The sequence below is a fragment of the Strongylocentrotus purpuratus genome, unplaced genomic scaffold (genome assembly GCF_000002235.5).
Source record: "Strongylocentrotus purpuratus isolate Spur 01 unplaced genomic scaffold, Spur_5.0 spur5_scaffold_1, whole genome shotgun sequence".
NCBI classification, from domain to species: domain Eukaryota; kingdom Metazoa; phylum Echinodermata; class Echinoidea; order Camarodonta; family Strongylocentrotidae; genus Strongylocentrotus; species Strongylocentrotus purpuratus.
Window position 1 is genome coordinate 51,263,757 of NW_022145594.1, and position 12,267 is coordinate 51,276,023.

Below are 12,267 nucleotides of genomic sequence, written 5' to 3' on the forward strand. Positions count from 1 at the left end.
TAGACAGAGACAAGTAAATCCTGTATCCGTCTCCTCGCAAGTGTCTCCATGAAGACAAGGGTTTGAGAGGCATGCTGGTGACAGAAATAACACAGGGAGAAAAAAAACATTGATAAGAAAGTGAATAACCCAAAACAGTGGTGTAAAAACAAGGGACGGGAGAGGTCGTGTCCAATCCAATGGCTAAGAAATAAAAATAAATAAGAAAGCGAGAACTTGAGAGAGAACGGGAAGGGGGGGGGGGTGACATGAATTGAAACAAATACGCCTGGGCAACTAGATCTCCCTAAACAGTAGTCTTGTAAATTCTTATTTCGTTTTCGAGTTAGACCGATGCCGCCCCCCCCCCCCCCTCAACCATCAAATGTGACGGAGGTGTGCCCTAAGTTCCATTCAAATTGACAAATGACGGACCTGATCTGGGTTTCGGACACAGCCACTTCAGAATGTCTGTAATCAGTCGTGCGTCATTTATTGATCATGTTGTTCGTTGTAACGTAGTTGATCTGCGTGCTTTGTAGCGCACATCGGAAAACTTCCGTTCCTGTTTATTCAACAGCAGCCCTGGTATATTATGATCTTCGATTAACTTAAATTGACACCTTTAACATGTGAAAGGGGCAATTCATTTATAATGCGGTCCGTGAAATTGCGTCTTGTTGAAAGCACTTCCAGTCATATGCAGTGCGTCCCAGAAAAAAACGAAACCGAGAAGTATCGATGTTTTATAATAACTTAATCACAATTATAATTAATAAATGACACATATTTGTGAAGCTTAGATCCTCATCTTTTTTTATGTAACTCATATAATTTCACACATGACTGATTAAAAACAACTTGAAGAAAGGAAACCAAAAATATTTTTGGCGGGCGGTATCTGAATTTCAACGAGAAAATCACATTTCTAGAAAGTCCATTTTCTACCCTTTCATATGATTCCTCAATCAGGAAAAATCAGCGAGGAATATCAAAATTTTTTGTTTAAAGTAATGCTTGCTTTTCCATAATTTGATAAAACAAATTCGTTTTCACTGTCTACCTGCCGTAGCAACAAACATAGTTGACAAAAGACTTAACTCCGTTTTGTTGACGATTAGCCATGCACAAAGTAGACGAAAGACTTACTCATTTACATCTAGGTGGAGAGGGACAAGTATGCCTTGCCAAAGCAAATTTTAGTGCCAGGCTGAGATTCAAACCCTGTATGGTTGAATTAACCACTATAATTATCACGACATCCCCTATTATTGAATATAAAATTGTAATTATATTGAATGAATGACATCTTTATAATTATATAATGCCTGGTCAAAGTAATAGGGTAATCCACAAGTAACACAAAAAATGGTTCTTCTTCAGTGCCATATAAATATTAATTGAAACAAAAATGCATTGTTTTGGATACAGCCTTATTTTTCGGTTACATGTCGTCTTTCCAAAGGTTTGAATTTGAATTTGAATTTCATTAGTAAACTTTATTGGTATACATGAATATTTTGTTTCACAATACATATATAAAACACTCATATAAGCAATAAAATCAACAAGTGTTATTGTTTCTCGAGTAATCACAAATTAACAATAAACATTGTAGCTTGTATATACAGTGCTAAATGACATTCCAACAAATAAGTATATGACACGTACCAACCTTCTACCAGGTTTGTAATTCCGATAGTTCGTTTATTCCGGAGATTTTTTAATCCGATATTTTTGTAATTCCGAAGGTTCATATTTCCGAAGATGAAATAGGATTTGTTATTTCGAAAACGAGGTAGCACAGTATATTATTTATCGGAATTATAAACCTTCCATATATTAATAAAACTATTTCATTTCAGTATTACACAAATGCTGGGGACTTTGCATAAAAATACTACCTGGTTCGCTGCAAAAGTAAAGCCGGACATCATCAGAAATTGGCAGGCCTGCTGGGAGGTTGGCTTTTAACCAGTCCAAATCGGGTTGCATCGGTTTCGGGATCAATTCTACAGTCTCACCGCTCTCCAGAGTGATCGAAGGACATGACATAGTCACATGAGGACAGGCATCATGTACGCCATGTAATGCTACAATGAAAGTGAGTTAAAGAATGCATACATTGACAAATACATACTTAAACGAATTTATACGCATATAACCAGATGTTAATAAATAAATATATGAATTAATGAGGAAACAAATAAATATATAAATATACGTTTGAATGAAATATTCTTGATAAACAACCAATAGATGAAGGATCAACACCTAACATTGGCTGCCAATATTGTTCTTTAAAAGCTCATTCACATAGGTTAAGGTTACCGAACAAAATGGTCCAATATAACAGTGTGTTGTACATGCAACAATATTTAATGAAATTTATACATCACAATTGGGTCGAGCACACAAACTTTTTAAACAGATCTTTAATCTGATCCCCACTCAATTGATGTTACTAGTGGTTCCAACTCCTGATTTGACTATTTCCATCTTTTTATATTTATCATATGCGTTCATACGCAACTGTATGTACATGTATATGTTTTTATATATTGAGTGAATAATTGAACTAAATTGAATGGAATTGAACATTAATTAATTTTGAACAGCGCTTTGCTCACATTTTAACACTACAACGCTACCTTTGCATCTGGGGTCGAGGAAACCTACATCACACTACTCCATCTAATCCCAGGATTGGTGGTGTAACACCAAGCAGTGTCACAATTATCTGTAAATGCTATTGACACTATGAACATGACTGACAAAGAAAGCGGACAAAATATACAGTTCCTCAGGTAGACAAAGGAACATCCCTTCACTGCTATTATGTAAAAATGTCTATAACAGGTGTCACATGCATATTCACCTTTTTACATAATAGCAGTGAAGGGATGTTCTTTTGTCTACCTGAGGAACTGTATATTGTGTCCGCTTTCATTGTCCGTCATGTTTATAGTGTGAGACGCTGCAGCTATGGTCACATCACCTAAAAGTAGCCTGCTCGGCGGCCGGACGGCGAGTTTGGGGCCAATTTCGCCCAAGCACCGAGTGGCGGCCGCCCGGGCACCGCTTGTTCTTAGGGTATCGCCTGGTCGCTGGTAAAGTTTTAGCGCGGAGTTAAACTTTGGGCGGCGCCTGCTCACTCGCCGCCCAAAATACGCTCGGTGCCCGGGCGGTCCCCGACCGCGCACAGACCTCATCGAGAGTTCGCCGTCGAGCGATTTAGGTCAAAAATCGAAGCCGCTAGGTCAAAGGCTGGTGAGCGTTCGCCGCCCGGTCGCCGCTGGGAGATCAGTCGGTCACTGGGCGCAAGTTCAAAATCGGTCAGCAACCTTTGACCTAGCGGCTTTGATTTTTGACCTAAATCGCTCGACGGCGATCGCTCGATTAGGTCGGTGTCCGGGCGACGAGCACCCGCGCACCGAGCGTATTTTGGCACCTCGTCGATCACCGGCCGGCTGCCGGGCAATTTCCTAAAAATTAGCCGTTGGCCGTAGGGAGACCGCTCGGGTATCGGTGGGTCATCGGTCGGCCACTGCCGGGACGCCGCCTGGAGAAGCTCTCCGATTTCGCCCTGTCTTGACATAAAACCGACCGGCGACCGACGGAAAATCGACAGGGCACTGCCCAGGCATCGCTGGGGCTCTACAGCCTGCTCGACTTCTCCAAAAAAAAATCGTTAGGCCATGCCTAAATTCCAGCGGCGACCGAGCAGGCTACTAATCGGTCGTTCGCTGCTCAGATTTGTTACCATAGCTTGCCTAACATAGTTTTTAATATCATAACAATCATCTTGGACCCCATGGAAGAACAGTCTTGTCTCCATGGATTGACTGAACTTGGTGTCTTTCCGATTATTGTCTTCTTCTTTTCTTATTTTTAACATTGTATACTATTTTTGTTCTAAATGTCTATTCATATTATGATATAAATGTTCTGTGTATATATATATATATATCATGTTTTTATTGTGAATTCAAAGAATAAATAAATAAACTAAATCAAAGTTTTGAGAGTATTGGAATGAACTCCCAACTAAAATCCCTGAATCTATATCATTATTCGGATTCAAACGGAAACTGAAACTTTTCCTTCAAAATTATTAAAGATTACAGGCAGAAGCAACAATACAATGCTTCTAGTGTGCTAATAATTAATCTGCAACAACCCTTTGTCTATTTGTCCATCTTTGGTTATGTCTTTTCTCTGAGGGACAATTTCATTTATTCCCCTGTCGCGAAATGCAGCGCCAAGGTAGCCACGGCTCATTGATTCCTGTTGTATCTGCAGAGAATAATGGCTTGCCTGGTGAAGCGATATTTTTTGTATATTGGGTGTTCTGGCTGCTGGGGGCAGTGACTTGTTGCAAGGGGATCCGTTTGTCACGTTCGCCGTGCGCTCTAGGGCGATCAGAGTGAGGGCTTTAAGTGCATTACCCTCATGGTTTATTTGAAACATCGAACGACTGACATCTCGATCCCGACAGTTTAGCATTGCCCTTATTTCGGAAATACGAATTATATTGCTACAATCGACATTATTTGCCTCTTCCATCTTTTTTAAAGACTAATTCAAAACTAGCTACCCCTCGGAACCTATAAACCAGAGGCATAGCTCCCACCATACACTCTAAAAAATCAAGTGCTAATTTTAGCAACTCAAGATTTGGAAGCAGCACCTGTAAGGGCAGGCATAGGAACTGCCCAAATTGTGTTTAAGTAGCACGTGTACACATGCTATACTTCAACACCAGTCCAAGTGCTTCTTTAAACACTTTAAGTGTAAGCCCTTTTACTCTTTTGGTGCTATTAGACGCATGCAGCTCGCAAAAACCGCACGTCTAGTGCATTAAATAACCCCTTTTAGAGCCCCCAAAACGGCACTACTAGTGCTAACACTTTTGCACCCAATATAGTGCTAAAGAACACACACAAACAGCATGCACAAAATCACACCTGTAGTGCTGAAAACTCACCCTTCTGTTAAACAGCCCTAACATTATTTTCAGTCTACTTTAAGCACCTAAAACATACCTCTCAAAACGCCATATGTCACACTTATGGTAACAAATGGGTATTCACATATCGTCGGCCTTATGCCAAAAGGGCCTTAACCCGATTTTGGGGGTTATTGAGTTATTATCATGACCTTGTATATTTCATCATTCTCTTTAAAATGATGTGCTTCACTTGTTGAAATTCGATTTGTTTATGAAGATAATTATGAATTTCAAAAGGGCCTTAACGCGTATCTCATCTTTTTCCTTACGCCAAAAGGGCCTTAACCTACACGGCAAATCTTTTATCAATGACAGATTATTTCGTAATTTCCATTTAATTCAATAAATATCAGTAGAAACACCATTAAAAACATGATTAGTCTAGAATAGACACAATGTACTTGAAATAATCCCTGAAAGTACATGTCATGAATTTAGATCATGAAATCTGAGTGAGATTTAAATTAGGTGTGGATGCATGAAATACAACCGACTCGTTGAAATACGCAGATGTCAACGTATGGGACTGTGATGAAAAATAAACAACGAAAAAGGTGTTCTAAATGTACGATCTCTAACAAATAAATTTACCGAAAGCTGCATTTTATATTAATAAAAATATTCAGATATCAAAAATACTTGTTCAAACATTTTAATTAACCAGTTTTATCAGTTTTCGTAATCCAGTAGCCGAAACAAACAAACATTTCCTTATGCCGGAAGGGCGCTAACTATGCGCGCGTACGATAACGGCAGGTTAAAGGTAAAGACCAGTAATGGTCATGCGATTGCATTGTGAAAGAAACGTTGTGGAATCGATCAGAAAAGGTTGATCATCTAGCATCTAGCATCTGCAAGGTTCTGGAATCATCAAAATGATAAGAAATTTGGCCCATTCTTCGTAAAGTTACAAGCACTATACACAGAAAGATGTATATGGGACTACCCTATCTCTCTCACCAGACCATGAGAGAAATAAATTTACCAAATATATGAATTAGTAGGCGGTTTCCCGGCAAATTTTTTATCATCATGTATTAGTCAAAACATATTCTTTCACATGATTGGTAATGAGAGCTTCCATTTCATTTTTTGAAATTGGGGCGTTGCCAATACTGGTCTTTACCTTTAAGGCCTTTTTGGCATAACGCCGCGTAGGTTAAGCCCCTTTTGGCACAATGCCGAGTAGGTTACGGCCCTTCTGGCATAAATACGCTGCATTCAAGCCTGATGCAAAAAAGGCACTAACATGTTTTTTTGCACATAGCATGTACAATTCTGAATATTTTATAACACATTTAACACATTTCATGTAAAACTTAATAACTTAACATATTTTTCGAAATTGGCTTCAAAAAAAAAAAAAAACGACCACAAACTTTTGATTATTAGAGAGGCCAAAACCTTTAAACGTGATTATCTCGGAATGGCCATAAGCAGTTAAGGCCCTTTTTTAATAAGGCCGACGATATGTCAGTTAAAAAGACTCACTTCTTTATTGACAAAAAAACATAGTAAAAACACAACATCCCTTCAACAAGTAATACATGTATTTGTATCCAAGGGTAAAAACACAAAACTGTTTCATGCATACATGCAGTGGTAGTCTTGCGGCCATGTAGAATGTTGGAAATGGTATCATCATGCAAAAGCACAATTATTAGACAATGAAAAGAATACCCTTTCAGATCCCCGCTCTTTTATAGCCGAGTCGCGACCTATCTCATTTGAATTTTAAATTACTTTGATTTTGTGTGTGTGTAAAGCACTGCCTTAGCACCTGGAATATGCACACGCATTCAATACACTTTCTTTGTACATACACAATCTCCTTCCACCTTACATTCTCCAAAAATATGAATACCTTCTCAGATCCCCGCTCTTTTCACTATGGACATGACTGACAAAGAAAGCGGACAAAATATACAGTTCCTCAGGTAGACAAAGGAACATCCCTTCACTGCTATTATGTAAACATGTGAACAAGCATGTGACACCTGTTCTACACATGTTTACATAATAGCAGTAAAGGGATGTTCTTTTGTCTACCTGAGGAACTGTATATTTTGTCCGCTTTCTTTGTCAGTCATATTCATAGTGTTTATAGCCGAGTGGCGACCTATCTCATTTGAATTTTAAATTACTATGAATTTATTTTGTGTGAAGCACAGCCTTAGCACCTGGAACGCTAGTGCGCTTGCGCATGGAGCGACAGCACTACCGGTGTTTCGTCAAGTGCTAAAACAGGCAGGGTCACACTTTGGGTGCAATTTCTCGAATAGCACGTGTTTCCAGCACTCATTAATCTGCTCGCCATCGCTTCCTAAACGCTGCATGCACGCCAAGGGCCCGGCCCCCCCACTCAGTGTTATTTAGGGTACGCATATGCGTGTTCCAACCGACCCCCCCTTTTCAGCAAAAGTCCGGTGTGTAAAGTCAATACGGCTCGACCTTTTTCTTTTGTATACGAGCCTTTTTCCGGACCCCCCCTTTTCAGCAAAAGTCCGGTGTGTAAAGTCAATACGGCTCGACCTTTTTCTTTTGTTACGAAAAGGACATTTTGGCAACACGCATGCGGTCATTTTGAAACCTGAGTGGGGGGGCCGGGGCCAAGGGCTATACTTGGCATGTGTGGTGCAAATTAGTACACAGCACCCGAGATTTAGCACATCATTTTTTAGACCTGTGCTTTCCATAGGATGTTGATAATTAAATTAATCATATGCAAGGGTGTCAATTTGTATCCGCGGTTGGGGGGGGGGGGGGTGATAGGTGCCAACATATTTTCTGCAGTGGATCAAAGCAACCAAAGTGGTAGAAGCGTGTGGAAAGTGCACCCCTCCCAAGCGCGTAGCCAGGATTTAATTTTAGGGGGGGGGCGGTAGTGAGCACGCGAAGCGCGGTTCCTAGGGATTGGGTGCAGGGAGGAGGAGTCCCCCCCCCCCCGCGCAAAGCACGGAAGCTTTGACGTTTCACTAAATTATTAGAGAAAGAAGACGATTCGTTGGACCGTTCTCGACTCTTAATCCTTGTTTGAATACCGCGTAGCGCGGTAGCTCTGACGTTTCATTAGATTATTAAAGAAAGAAGACGATTCCATGTACCATTCTCGACTCTTAATCCTTGTTTGAATCAAGTTCCCCTTCCCCCGCGCATAGCGCGGAAGCTCTGACGTTTCATTAGATTATTAAAGAAAGAAGACGATTCTATGTACCATTCTCTACTCTTAATCCTTGTCTGAATACACCAGTTTACAGTTGTATCAGTGCGCATGCGCAGACAGTTGACCTCGGGTCATTGGCCCCGGAACGGGGCCAATAACCTCTGACCTCTGGTATTTATGAGTAAATTAAGATTGCGCCCATGCAAATGATGATTTGCGCGCACAACGCAGCGCGTAGGCAATGATATTATCATAATTTGCATGGGCGCAATCTTAATTTACGATAAATACATGACCTCTAGGTCATTGGTCTTGTTTAAAATGGCGCACACAACTGTAAACTGGTGTATTCTTTTTAGCCCATTCTTGCGCGAAGCGCGAAAGCTTTCACATTTTATTACATTATTAGAGAAAGAAGACGATTTGTTGTATCGTGTCCTTCATGAATTCAGGTTCCCCCCTAACGCACGAACCGCGAAAGCTTTAATGTTTCAATAAATTATTACTCTTAATCCTTGTCTGTATTCATTTTCGCCCATTCCGCGCGTAGCGCGGAAGCTTTCACGTTTCATTAAATTATTAGTAAAAGAAGACGATTAGTTTTATCGTGTACTTTGACATTTCATTTGATTATTACTCTTAATCCACGTCTGAATTCAGTTGCCCCCTAACAGCTTTGCCCTGTTCGCTAAATTATTAGAGAAAGAAGACGATTCGTTGTTCTGTTCTCTGTATTAATCCTTGTCTGAATTCAGTGTCCCCACTGAAAATAAGTTGTGTCACAAATAAGTTGTGACATAATAATCTTTCTCCAAAAATAAAAAATGTTTTAGGAAATATCAGGAAATAAAATGAGTGAAAAAAATAAAAATAAAGATACAATGACGTGAATTTTAAAAAGGGTGAACGGAAACAACATAACAACTAGTGAACTATTTTATATGTCATACTAATGTCCGAAAATTGTTCTCCTTGTCTCCGATCTCATCACGAAGTCGTCGCAGAGTTCATCTATGTGTACACTGTCCAGGATTGTCTGATGTGCATTGCAGATTGCTACTTTTGTGCTTCGCGCTTAACATTTTAGCTCGTTGCTTTTGATGCTGCGTCTTTGCATTTGGCGCACTGCATTTCTATGATGCTGTTGATTGAACAAATTGAATAAATTCATCAATTCCTGATGAAGTCGTATGAGCGAGAATTCAATTTATTCTTGTCTCATATACGGTTGTCTTATTTACTTCGTATATTATGTATGTATATTGAAATTGAGATAGCAAAATGTGTGTATTGATGGTCATCTTGCGAGTAATAACTACTCTCATCGGACTCTCATCATTAATTTTTCTCTTCATTTTTTTATTTTTTTAATGGTGAATTATTGGGGGGGGGGGGGGGGGATGATTGTACAGGCCATCCCCCCACCTGAAATATTGGGGGGGGGGGGATATATCCCCCCCCCCCATCCCCCCGGGATCGACACCCATGATCATATGGATTTTATTTTGAAATATTCAAATTTCTAAATTTATTAAAGAGAAGCAGCCACACACCCCCCCCCATTCATGTGTTTTATATACTGAGTAAATGTCAGTCTTCTATAAAGGTAAAGTGCGTAGTTCATGACCTTTCCCTCCCCCTCCCCCCCCCCCCCCTCCACCGTCAACAATATGGCCGTTTTGTCAATGCTGTGCGTGTATGTGTATTGGGTATTGTTTTTAAAGACGTGTATCAATCAGATATGATTGTTTACGTCTGGGAACCGACCTTTAAACGTCACCATCCGAAAGACGTGACTCAGTTTCAAATCTGTGTCTTCGGCTGAATCAGTTTATAACTTTCACTTTTAGCTGGATTACAGGCAACCCACAACGCCTAATTGTTATATTGCGATCTCAATTCCCTAACTGCCGCAAGTCGAAAATGACGTGATCCACGAATCCGCACGCCCAGCCTGGCCAACTGTGGCTAGCATTAAATGGGGGGAGATCGGGTTGGTGGTCTTACCTGACACTCTGACTGTTTGAACTCCACTCACTATCACAACGATGGCTGCAACTACATGTAGCTTTAGTATGGACCCCATGCTTGAGGGCGTCCTTCCTCTACCAGAGGCGATTTCAAGTATCCTACATGAACAGAAAAAGGTGTAATTTGCAAGGTGTCATAGCCTTATGGGGTGAGGAGAGACTGGCAAATATGATTACAGTATCTAAACTATACTGATTTTTAAAAGTCTCCCACAGCTCATGCCTGGATTACATTTGCCCCGGTCGCCGTACGATAAATTAGTCTACGATTTTTCGTAGACATCGTAGGAGGCTACGGGCTACAATGTTTTTGTTTACATTATCTACGAGCATCTTGTCATTTATTGTATTGGCCCTCGGGGGCAGGCCGGGGCAAATCCGTACAGAGGCTGCTCGGAGATTGTACGGAAATCGTGCAATTTGAATGCAGTAGCCGTGCAGTCTCCGCAGCCTCCGCACAAAAATCGTACGGAGCCCGTGCAGCTTCCGTGCAAAGGTTGCGGATGTGGATGTGGATGTATAAGCACTTAAACAAAATAAGCCCCTTAACCACTTTTGCTTCTGAGAAGAAAAAAAATGATTATCAAAATTTACCGGTGCTCCCGGTAAATTTAGATAACTTTCAAATAGCGCCTACGGCCATAAATGGTTGCTGCGACGATGAAAATCTCAGAATATGTAGTTGGGATATATAATTTTCAAACGGAAATAGCCAATTGGTCAATTTTAGTCAATAAACATTGTTTTATAGCTAAATTAATATCTTGGCCTTGTGAGGGACCTATACGGCGAAAAGAGTTTATTATTTACAATTTCATCACTTTAGACTCGATTTCAATCGAGACAACGATCTTTTTGTATCGCCATATTTTGTAAACTTGTTAGATTCATGTCATATTTGTAAAGTGTGTTATGAAAGAAAGATAAATAAAACTTGAAACTTGAAACTTGAAACTTGAAACTGTACATTGTAGGGTCGCATATGCTTCCAATATGCTCACTTGAACCAAATTCGTGACCCCATACCAACACTTTGTATTACCTTTTAAAAAGCAACTTACCCTCAATACAGTGCTTATAAAGAAATAGGAAACCAAACTTTGATAGCTTATGTTTAACATTTCACGATAAATGTGAAGTTGAAATCATTTCATGACAACGTAATAACGTTCTTCGTTTAATGATACCCTATTCAAAAGTTTGCTCCTGATGAAGTAAATTTACGTCAATCTAAATCTGGTGCCAGCAGATTGTCGCCATCGCCATCGCAAACAATTTCTGAAAACAAGTCTGACCGGACTTAAAATTTAACCTAGTGGAGTCTAAATTGTGTAGAAAGTGAAAACCCGATCTCGATTTCGAGTTGAAGTGAAAACCAATTATGAACTGATTAATTGATTATAACAGAAAGTTTACAATCATATTTTAGTACATTTAGAATAGTATGACTTGCAAATTTTGTATTTATATGATGAGGTTTGATAAGGAGTTTTCTCTTGCACAAGAATGCTAAGCTGACTAAATAATACTAAATTAATAAATATATGATAATAAACATATACATTCTTTACTTCATTATATTAGAAAAACGGCCACTGTACTTAGAATAACACACATCCATAGCATTCAAATATCAAGCAGGTTAGGTGTCTTACCTTAATACAGAGATGTTTGATAACAACCAGTTCGTCTAAAAATTGAGGATCACTAAGAGATGCTTAGAATACAAGTCCAAGCCCGAGGTATGCTAACTGAAAGTGATACTGATCAGCAAACCAGTCTTCCTCAACTCATCGTGCGCATGTTGTCTGGCGACTCAGAATCAATGTTGGGCGGGGCTACAACAGCACCCACAACATAAGCAACCAACCAATCATCTCGAACGTAGGGATGAATCACATGCGTAGGCTGTGTTGTTTAGAACCAATAATCTGGACGACGAGCGAATACCGTATATATAGTGGAGACATGTCTCAAATATAATTTTTGTCATACACTTTATTTATTCAATATAATAGCAGAGAGAATGTTAACAGAAACAAGTATATCGTTGAAGGTTGGTTGGTTTATTCGTTTTACCATGG

General features: G+C 39.8%; 1 long non-coding RNA gene across 1 annotated transcript; it reads right to left on the bottom strand.

Moving 5' to 3' along the window:
* Positions 1 to 32: 32 nt before the first annotated feature.
* Positions 33 to 11,935, bottom strand: LOC115921516. The gene is made up of 4 exons (XR_004062924.1): positions 11,839 to 11,935; positions 10,161 to 10,282; positions 1,884 to 2,072; positions 33 to 74 (listed from the first exon to the last, which is right to left on the bottom strand). It is a non-coding gene; the product is annotated as an uncharacterized LOC115921516 (long non-coding RNA).
* Between the last annotated feature and the right edge of the window lie 332 nt (positions 11,936 to 12,267).